This window comes from Pistacia vera, unplaced genomic scaffold, assembly GCF_008641045.1.
Source record: "Pistacia vera cultivar Batoury unplaced genomic scaffold, PisVer_v2 Contig71, whole genome shotgun sequence".
Taxonomy (NCBI): domain Eukaryota; kingdom Viridiplantae; phylum Streptophyta; class Magnoliopsida; order Sapindales; family Anacardiaceae; genus Pistacia; species Pistacia vera.
Window position 1 is genome coordinate 396,176 of NW_022196568.1, and position 10,243 is coordinate 406,418.

The following is a 10,243-nucleotide window of genomic DNA, read 5'->3' on the forward strand; positions in this document are numbered from 1 at the left end:
CTAAGCTTTAAAACGAGACCAAACCTGTAGCAATCCGAGGTGTATAACGCAAGTTATGGTCTTCTTAGTGTGACCTGCGCAGAATGGCCGTTTTGAGGCAATCTTGCATTTGACATTTCATAAGTGCATTAGTGAGCATGAGTTGTCCATACACATTTTTCTTATGCACTTAATAAGTAGCTTGAGACATGATAGAGAATGTAAGTATAAGGTACTTTAAGAGTAAAAAGAGAGAAAGAGAGAATAAGCACTAGAGAACGAAGAGAAGAGAGAATAGAGTAGGTTATGCGATGGGGAACCCGTGAGTAATGGGTAGAGTTTCCCGCATGTACGCCGCATTGAGAGAGCGGCATGAGTATGAGAGAGAGAAAAGTGGTGTAGCCCGTGAGAGTGCATGCGGATGAGGGCTATACCCGAGAGTACCCGAGAGAGAGATTATACACTCACATGGCCAAGGGTTCCGAATCCATGCATAACCGAGTCTGATCGGCTAGAATGAGTAGAGGTCACGTAGAGTGAGAACGAGTCCCGGCTATGCCCCCAGTAAGATGGGGTCGTGACTTACTAAAGAGAGTTAATAGCAAAGAGTTCTAAGAAAGAGAAATAAAGAGAGAAGTACCAAAGAGAGAAATTGAATGAGGAGTTGCAAGGAAAGAATTAGACAAAGAGAGCTACGGGGATAAATGAGTAGAGGATTTACTTACTGAGCATTATTTTAGTGCTCACCCCGTTGTTTTTCCTATGTTTTGCAGGATCTAGGTGAGGACACGGTCGGATGGACGTCAGCGCTCGAGGGGAAGCGGTTACACTGTCTACCATATTTTTGATGACTTTTGTACATAGTATAATTTTGTGTAAAAATGTATATGTTTGTAAAGAATGTATATGTATATTTAATAAAAAACAAAAATTTGGGCCCAATTTCTTATATTACTTTATATGTATTTCATATGAGTATTTGAATAGAAAGTGGCTATTACAATATGATTATGCTTTGGTTGTGTGTTTGCTCTGAGTTTTAATGCTTATATTTGATTAACATGATGAGATTGAGAAATGAATCACGTTAAGCTTTTTGGGTAATCACCATTGTAGTATTGGATGCTAGAGATAGATTCAAAAATCAATGAAATCATTGTAGGATTCTTTTGCTTAATGAGTTTGGAATTGTTAACTTTTAATTTGTTGGGTGCAGAAAGTTAATAAGGAAGAATAGGAAAACATAGCCTGAGAAGGTATGTTTAACACCTTAGTGAATCCGATTTACTACCAATGCATATGAATATGAATTTAGTTTAAGGGTATATTGGCTAGAAACCCGAACCCGTCATAAAAACTGCCTAGCAGTATTTGGCAACCTCTGGTATAACAATGCCACGTGCACCTTAATTTTTAGGTTTAACTCATAAAATCCGGATGAAGTCAAAACCCTACCCGTTTTAATTGAATTGAATTTATCCGTGTTTTCATTTTGCATTCTTAGTTAAAACCTTAAGTTGGTAGTTTCAGTTTTTGTTTACTTTAATTAAAAATTGCTCCCAATTATCCAAAGAATTCGGTTGCTCTAACTTGAGAACATTAGGAAACTTATTGCTTAGCTAGCAGCCCTCGTGGGAACAATACTCACTCATCACTTTATTACTTGAGCGATTAGTATACTTGCTACATATTGCATGTTGTAGGAAACACGCATCAAGTTTTTGGCTCCGTTGCCGGGGAATAGTTTTAAGTTAACATTGAGTTTTTCTATAGTTAGCTAGATTGGAGTTTTTATTTTTTGATTTATTTTTGTTTTATTCTCAGTTTATTTGTGATCTCACTTTCCTTCCTTTCTGTTTTTGCAGTTTATGCGAAGAGCGAGACGTCAACCAGTGGTTCCTGTCGATCCTAAGATTGAGAGAACAGTTAGACGATGTAATAGAGAGAGAAGAGAAAGAGAGGATTTAGTTGTTGAAGTAGAAGAAATATTTGTTGAAATGGCAGAACAAGAAAACAAGACACTAAGGGAATTTTCAGTTCCCACGGTGAATGGTAGTGGGTCAAGTATTACTAGGCCTACGGTACTAGCCAACAACTTTGAGATTAAACCAGCAATCATCCAGATGATCCAACAATCGGTTAGATTTAATGGAGATTTGAAGGAAGATCTGAATCAACATATTGCAAATTTCTTGGAAATTTGTGACACCTTCAAGTCAAACGGAGTGTCGGATGATGCCATTAGGCTGAGGTTGTTCCCATTCTCATTGGGGGATAAAGCTAAGGGGTGGTTAATGGCACTACCACTGGGAACTATAACAACTTGGCATGATCTAGCACATAAATTCCTTACCAAGTTCTTTCCTCCAGCTAAATCAGCAAAATTGAGAAATGATATCACATCATTTCTACAAGATGAGTCCGAGTCATTGTATGAGGCGTAGGAGAGATACAAGGAGTTAATGAGGAAATGCCCATACCATGGCTTGCCAGTTTGGCTTCAAGTCCAAACATTTTACAAGGGATTGATGGGTAACGTGCAAACCATGGTGAGTACTTCAGGAGGGGCCTTATAGAATAAGACACCAGAAGAGGCCTATGAGCTGCTTGAGGTTTTGGCAAGCAACAACTTCAAAGACCAAATGAGAGAGCAACACCAACGAAATCTTCGGGTCTCATGAAGTTGATGCCTTTACAGCCATCTCAGCCCAACTCACGGCACTTCAGAAATAGTGGGAAGTATGCATGTAAACTTATTCAAACACCTCAACTAACTTGTGATTTTTTGCAGGTAATCATGTGAGCAGCGAGTGTCAAGTTGGGAACACATTGCTTGTCATCTTCATCAACGGAGCAAGTAAATTACTTGGCAGAGAAATCAGAGACAACCAAACAACCCGTACTCCAACAATACAATCCGGGGTGGAGAATCATCCAAATCTGGCTTAGGGCAATCAGAACCAGCAAGGTAATAGTGGAATCAAAGAACATTGCCAAACAACAACCAGGGGTGAATAATCAACGGGAGAGTAAGAGTGACAAAGTTGGAAGACATGTTTGGAAAATTCATGCAAGAGACCACGGGTTCATGATGAGACGAGGACAAATTTTAGGAATCAAGGGGCGTCCATTGAAAAATTGGGGTACAAATGGGCCAATGGCGAGAAGCTAAATGAGAGAGCTCAGGGTTCTTTACCGAGCAACACGGTGATTAACCCACGTGAGCAAGCAAATGCCCTAATTTTGAGAAGTGGGACAGTTTGGAAGAGGTTAGAACAAGCTACCAAGGAGGGTAGCAACCCGGAAAAGAAAATTCTGATGAGGAAGTAGATGAAGAGATTGTTGTGAAGAGAAACCAAGTGGTTTGGAGGAAGAGAAAAAGAAAAAGGAAGAAAGGAAAAGAAGAAGGAGAAATGCCATTCCCCGAAATACATCAGAGTTGGCACATCACACCCCACCTGTGCCTTTTCTTCAGGGATTAAGAAAAAGAATCCGGATAAGCAATTTTCAAAGTTTATTGAAATTTTTTAAAACTTGAAAATTGCATATTAAAATCCTTTGAGATGCATTGCAGCAGATGCCGAGTTATGCGAGTGTCCTGAAGGAAATCCTTTCAAACAAGGAAGTTAGAAGATGAGGAAACAGTGATGCTCACGGAGGAGTGCAGTGCCATCCTTCAGTAAAAGCTACCCCGAAGCTAAGATCCAGGGAGTTTTACTATTCCTTGGTATAGGAGATATTACTTTTGATCGTGTTTATGTGATTTAGGAGCTAGTATTAATTTGATACCTTTTTTTTTTCAGGAGATTGGGAATTGGTTAAGTGAAGCCAACGACCATATCGTTGCAACTAGCGGATAGGTCAATAAAACACCCGGGGGGATAGTTGAGGATGTTTTGGTGAAGGTGGGCAAGATTATTTTTCCAGTTGATTTTGTGGTGTTAGACAGGAAAGGATAAGGAAATTCCCGATTTTGGGCGACCATTCTTGGCCACGGGGAGAGCACTTATTGATGTGGAAGGAAAAGTTATGTTGAGAGGTCCAAGATGAAACAATAACTTTCAATGGCTTTGGGCGATGAAGTTTCGGTGAATGATTCATGTTTCAGTGTTGATGTGGTGGACAGATTGGTTTGGACACTATTGAAGAGAACACCCACAATACTCTAGAAGCAAAGCCAATCTATGAGTAATGAGTCGGCTAGTAGAATGTGCTAGGATGTTAGAGCATTCAAGATGATGAGAGTCAAGATAGAGAATTGAGGAGTTTGATTTTGACAAAGAGAAGGAGAAGGAAAAAAAAATGAAAACCTCCAAAGCTAGAATTGAAACCTTTCCTTCCCACTCAAATACATTTATCTTGAGACTCAGAAACCTTCCCAATGATCATTAGTTCAGGTCGAGTACATTAGAGAAGAGCGGTTGATTAGAGTGTGAGGGAACATAAACAGCATTGGATGGACCATATCAGACATTAGAGGTATATCACCATCATTGCATGCATAAGATACTCATGGAGGATGATATTAAGCCTAGAGTGCAACCACAGGTAGATGAATCCTTCATGAAGGAAGTGGTGAGAAAAGAGGTGGTGAAACTCTTAGAGCGGGGATTATTTATCCTATTTCTGACAGCCCATGGGTGAGCCCAGTAAAGTGGTTCCAAAGAAGGGAGGTATCACGGTGGTAAAGAATGAGAGTAACGAGTTTATACCAACAGGATGGTGGCGGGCTGGAGAGGTGTGCATTGATTACGGAAACTTAATGAGGCACAAGGAAGGATCATTTTCCATTACCTTTTATGATCAGATGTTGGAGAGGTTGGAGGAACGCCTATTATTGTTTCCTGGATGGGTATTCAGGATATAACCAGATTGCCATCTCATGAGGATCAAGAGAAGCGACCTTCACTGCCCTATGGACATGCTTAAGAAAGATACTTTTGGGTTATGCAATGCACCAGCAACATTTCAAAGATGCAGATGTCATCTTTGGAGACATGGTGGAACGGTTTATAGAAGTCTTCATGGAGACTTCTCAGTTTTTGTTCATCTTTTGACAACTGTCTAACTAATCTTTTTCTTGTTTGAGCAATGTAAAGAGACGAACTTGGTGCTGAATTGGGAGAAATGTCACTTCATGGTCCAAGAGGGAATAGTGCTCGGGCATAGGATTTCCAATGATGGCGATTGAAGTTGATCGAGCAAAGACGGAAGTGATTGAGAAGCTACCACCACCATCAAATGTCAAAGCAGTCCAAGTTTCTTGGGGCATCGGGGTTTTACAGACCTTCATCAAGGATTTTTCTAAGATTTCTAAACCCCTTTGCAATTTGTTAATAAAGATGTTGTTTTTGACTTAATGATGATGTGCATGCGCTTTCTAACTTTGAAAAAATTATTAGTACTGCACCTATAATTGCAATTCCGATTGGGGACTACCCTTCGAATTGATGTATGATGCTAGTGATTTTGCTTTAGGAGTATTTTTAGGACAACGAAAAACAAAGTGTTGCATGTAATTCAGTATGCTAGTAAAAACTGGTTGATGCACAATTGAATTACACCACCATTGAAAAAGAATGTTAGCCTAGTTTTGCTTTGAAAGTTGTTCTTATTTGTTGTGCAAGGTGATCGTATACACGACCATTCAGCACTCAGGCATCTATTGCAAAGCAAGAAGCAAAACCTGGTTTGATAAGATGGATTTTACTACTTCAGGAGTTCGAGTTGGAAATCCGAGATAAGAAGGGGTCGGAAAATGGTGGGGCTGATCACTTGTCAAGAATTGAGAGACCATCAAGGGAAGTGAGGAGGAATTGCCAATTAGAGAAACATTTTTGGATGAAAGTTGATGAGAGTGGAAAAAGCCCATGGTGGAGATTTGCGAACTATTTGTCATCAAGGGTGCTCCCAAGTGGTAGACGTATCAACAAAAGAAAAATTTTTCTCAGATTTAAGTTTTACTTTTGGAAGAGCCGTTTCTTACAGACGCTGTGCAGATCAAATGATACGAGATGTGTCCCGGAGGAGGAGATGGAAAGCATCCTACGACATTGTCATGAAGGGAAGTTGGTGGCCATTTGGAGGGGTAGAACGCAGCCAAGGTTTACAATGGGTTTTTATAGCCAACCCTTTTAAAGATTCTTTTCGGATGATTCAGGAGTGCGATTATGTAACGGGTAGGTAATATTTCAAAAAGAAATGAGATGCCATTGAACAACATCCTGGTGGTTGAGCTTGTTGATGTGTGGGGATTGATTTCATGGGTCCTTTCCCAAGTTCTTTTGGGAACACATATATTTTGGTAGCGGTGGACTACGTGTCGAAGTGGGTAGAAGCAGGTGCATTACCGACTAATGATGCTAGGGTAGTAATGAAGTTCATGAGAAAGAATATTTCTCCAGGTTTGGGGTACCACGGGCAATCATAGTGATGGAGGACTCACTTTTGCAATAGGCAAATGGATGCACTATGAGTAAGTGGAGTGACACATAGAGTTGCAACACCGTACCATCCACAGACGACGGGCAAGTGGAACTGGTCGAAAAGAGACTCAAGGGGATTTTAGAAAAGACAGTCAATGCATCTAGGAAAGATTAGTCACGAAAGTGGATGATGCATTATGGGCTTACCAAATGCCTTTAAACTCCTATTGGTATGTCTCCATTTAGGATGGTTTATGGAAAAGTGCCACTTGCCGGTTGAACTCAAGCATAAGGCATACGGGCTTCAACAGCTAAACATGGACTTGAAAGCTGTGGAGAAGAAAGGATGTTGACTTTGCACGAGCTTGATAGTTTCGTCTCAAGCATATGAAAATGCCGATTTATAAGGAAAAGACGAAAAGGTGGCATGACAAGCATATCCGGAAGAAGGATTTGAAGTAGGGTAGAAGGTGTTATTGTTCAACTCTAGACTTAGGCTTTTTCCCGAAAAACTAAGTCTAGATGGTCCAGACCGTTCACAGTGACAAGAGTTCACCCATACGGAGCAAGGAAGTGTACATGAAGAAAAGGGCACTTCACGGTAAATGGACAGAGACTGGAGCTACATAGATGGGATGTGAGGCACAAATCCATCCTAATCGGAGACATCGACTTGAAGGATGGAGAGAGTAAGCTTCGACATAAACAAGCGCTCCTTGGGAGGCAACCCAAGTGTTTTTATTGTTTATTTTCATTTTGGTTGTTTGAAGTTGTTTGCTTCAGTATGAGTTGTATGATTGTAATCTTTGTGTTTTTGGGTGTTTAGGTGACATTTTCAGCAAAAGAAAGGAATAAAATGATCCAGACTTTGCCGGGGCGAAGTAGCAAAATAATTATGGAGCTCTGTGGAGAGTTTCGCCTCGGCGAAGGAAATGGGATAGAAATTTTGAAAAATTTTCTAAGGCATTCTCGCCGCGGCGAAGAATTTCTTCGCCGAGGCGAGTTGCCTTGTCTGTCTTCACCACGGCAAAGATCTTCTTCGCCACGGCGAGACCTGGGTATGGTTTTTAGGGGTGTGGAATGATGAACATCGCCGCGAAGCTTGCTCTTCGGCGGGAGGTATTTTTTATAAATACCCACTATTCTTTCTCATTCTTCATGCGAATCTTCACATTCACTGAGAGTAAAATTTTCAAAATTCAATCTTTGCTTCCTAGTGCTTTTCCAACCAAATTTCTTACTCATAAACATTCTAAACACCAAAAAAAACCCATTTCATCAACAATTTTCGCGAAAATTCACGAAAATTTTTGGATAAAAAATGGGGGCTTTTCAATTGGGCTGTTTGGTTCAATTGGTGGCGAATACTCCTTCATAGCGGTAAGATCTCAAGTTCCCTAACCTTTTATTGCACAATTTCAAGTTTTTGATTGTAGATCTGAAAATTTTTGTTGCGATTGAGTTGTGGGATTTAGTGATTTTGAGCATTGATTGTGTTTGAAGAAGGGTAGTTCGTGCATAGGGTGATTGTTAGGAGTGTGGGTGTTGAATTATGGAGTGTTTGTGTAGAATTGAAAATTTGAAGTTTGGGGGTAAAGTACAAATTTTTGGAAGTGTGGTGGGTTTTTGTAGGATTGAAATGATTGTGTGAACAACTAGGTTTGAATTGTTAGGGAGATTTTTGAGTGAATTTAATTGTGAACAATGCTGCCAAGATAAGCACCCATACACCTGGTAAGGGCAAAGGGAAGAAAGTTGACAACCGTTTTGTAAGTGAACAAGCCCGTGAAAGGTATGAGAAGGCCATCCAAAGGAAGGATAAGGGTATTATTCCTGAGCGCGGATTGACTACGAGTCACGCCTTGGTTGGAGTAGAGGGAGAAAGTGGGAGATGTTATGAGTGCTTCTACACGAGCGGCTGTCGAGCCACTAGTAAGGGAGTTCTATGCCAATTTCCCGGAGAGTAGAAGGAACAATTTTGTGAGAGGGGTTGATGTGCTTTTAGGGACAGGGGGACCAATCAGTTCTACAACTTGCCTAACCTTGGGTCATGATGAATACGTCCGGTTTTAGAGATCACGGATTGAGGACAGTGTCATCCTTCAGGCCCTTGCACAAACCGGATGCAGAATAGGCAGTGTCGAAGAAAGAGAAGAAAACCATCAAGGGAACTCAGTTGACCCCGATGGCTCGACTGTGGCAATATTTTGTAGTGCGAAATTGATGTCGGAATCACACTATAGCACAGTACTCACGAGAAAGCAATACTGCTTTATGCTATTGCCACGGGGAGAGTATCGATGTGGGAGACGTGAGGGAAAGCATTAAGCAGGCCTCCAACCTAGGCGAACAAGTTACGGTTTTCACATTTCATCACAGTCTTGTGCCTTAGAGCTGGAGTCAGGTTCAGGATGATGAGCACCGTATTCAAGCTGCCCTAGTTCTAGACTCTGAGATATAGGAAGCACCTTGACCGTCCGAAAGCTGCGCAACCAAGAGTCGGGGCAAAATGACAGAGAACCATACAAGGCCCTGCCAATCATCCAGCTCCACCGCAACACAGAAAAGAGATGATGCAGTAGATGATAGATATGATGAAACAGATGAGAAAACCGACAAGATTGGTTGGTTGAGCAAACCTAGATGATGTTTTGAAATGCAGAAGAAGAACGTTTCAGCGAGACAGATTGACACTTCGCATTCCAATGGGCTGACTAGGATTCGGATGATATAGGGGCTCCGAGTCAGAAGAAGATGAGGATGAAGAGGAAGAAGAGGAAGCAGAAGAATGAGCTGGAGCACATTTTGTTTATCTTTATGTTTATTTGTTTTTATTGTGTTTGGCGTTCATTTAAACATTAAACTCAGTTTTTTTTCTGTTTTGGATTTGTTTAGTGTTTTAGTTAATTCTTTGATTTGTAGTTGTTAAAAGGACGGGACTAGGTTGAATTTTTAAGTTAGTTTGTGAATTGTGCAACCCAAGGGACACCACAGTTTCAATGTTTTGACAGATTCAGGTGATGAAAAGTCCGAGACCGGGTGTTCAGGGTGGAGCGACACTTCACGGATTAACAACGCCACGTACACCTTAAACGAAAAAAAAAATTGTTTTTCTTTAGTTGATTGTTTTTGCCGATGATGAACTGTATAAATCAATGATGAGAATTGATTGTTGAAATTTATTTGTGAGAAATGTGAAGCATTGCTTTAAGTTTTGTTGTATTGACTAGATTTTTATTGAAATTTGTTGAGTGGTTCAGCCAAAATTTCATTATTTCGGCATGCTTAGATTCATTTTATGTGTTAGGTGAAGTTTGATAATGTTGGTGGACTCTAGAACCTAGTAGAGAAGTGCTTGAGGCGAAATTTTGGTTAGACCTGGTTGAGAAGATGATTAGGCATTTTTCGGAACGTTTGAGCCTTTAGCCGACCCATGAATAAATTTTCCGTAGTCACCCATTTGAGCCGTAGATTTTTAGTGCTGTATTTTCCTTGTCAACAACAAAATTTTCCGATCCTTTTACCTAAACATTTGTGTACCCTTAGGAGAATCGGTCTAATGCAAAACAAAGAACGGGAAGAGTGTACGAATAAGCCAAAAGAATAGTTTTGGGGTTGGGAGAAGAAAAATGACGAATAGGCCAAATGAATTGTAACAACTACTGAAAACTAGTACAATGCATGCATAATAACAATATAAAATTGGGCCCCAAAATTTTCTTTCATTATAATTCATATGTCTTTTATACCCAAGAGGACTGTTTACAAAAATTCGTTTTAAAAGACAAAACAGGGAAACAGTGTAGCTATTTCTTCGCTTGCCGACGCCCCTCCGACTG

The 10,243-nt window shown here is 40.4% G+C and overlaps 1 non-coding gene across 1 annotated transcript; it reads right to left on the minus strand.

Annotated features, from left to right (window-relative positions):
- Window positions 1-2,360: 2,360 nt before the first annotated feature.
- Window positions 2,361-2,467, minus strand: LOC116114478. The gene has a single exon (XR_004125555.1). It is a non-coding gene; the product is annotated as a small nucleolar RNA R71 (small nucleolar RNA).
- Between the last annotated feature and the right edge of the window lie 7,776 nt (window positions 2,468-10,243).